This window comes from Nestor notabilis, unplaced genomic scaffold (assembly GCF_000696875.1).
Source record: "Nestor notabilis isolate BGI_N333 unplaced genomic scaffold, ASM69687v1 C15266005, whole genome shotgun sequence".
Lineage (NCBI taxonomy): Eukaryota > Metazoa > Chordata > Aves > Psittaciformes > Psittacidae > Nestor > Nestor notabilis.
Window position 1 is genome coordinate 1 of NW_009951393.1, and position 742 is coordinate 742.

The following is a 742-nucleotide window of genomic DNA, read 5'->3' on the forward strand; positions in this document are numbered from 1 at the left end:
CGAGCCAGGCAGGAGTCGAACCTACAATCTTCTGATCCGTAGTCAGACGCGTTATCCATTGCGCCACTGGCCCCTAGTTACCGTCTGCAGCAGAGCCCAAACGGGGGCTACGGTGGGGCAGGAGCAAAGTCCTGCATACGCAGCTCCCAAAATGCTGTCCCCCCAGTTCTGAGCCCCCAGTGCTGCTCTCCACCCCGGTCTTGGCTGTGCTGTTGTTCTTTGGGGGACACCCCAAAATTCTCCAGTAGCGGGTGAAGGTTGTGAACTGGAAATCCCATTTTCCCTGGGATTTCACTGGGATTTCACTGGCATCCATGTCCAAGCTCGGTATCTGATATTGCTCCAAGGAAGAGCTTTGCAACTACAAGCTGGGAACAAGTCATATTGTGTCACCTGCTGCAATATCTGTGTTGAAAGGGAAATTAAAAAGACAAATGTCATAATCTCACCCAGTTCCCAAATGCTGGGAGTTGTGTCATGCTCCTTTGCTTGTTAACTCTGTCCCCGCACCCTAGACAGCCACTAGGGCCAGCAGAGCCTGCCTGCTCCTGTGGTGTCTGGAGGAGGAATCCCAGCCAGTGGGAGGAAGAGGTGGCATCTGCCTTTGGTTCCACGATGCTGTAGCACAAGAGCCTTGTAGCCTTTGCCCCACGCTTGGTCCTACCTCCACAGAGGGACCCCAGAGCAGACAGATGGGGCCTGCAGGGCTGGGACAGGCTGCACAGTGCAGCACAGAGCTGCT

General features: G+C 55.0%; 1 non-coding gene across 1 annotated transcript; it reads right to left on the reverse strand.

The window, feature by feature from the left end:
* TRNAR-ACG lies at positions 1-73 on the reverse strand. Its single transcript has one exon. It is a non-coding gene; the product is annotated as a tRNA-Arg (tRNA).
* Between the last annotated feature and the right edge of the window lie 669 nt (positions 74-742).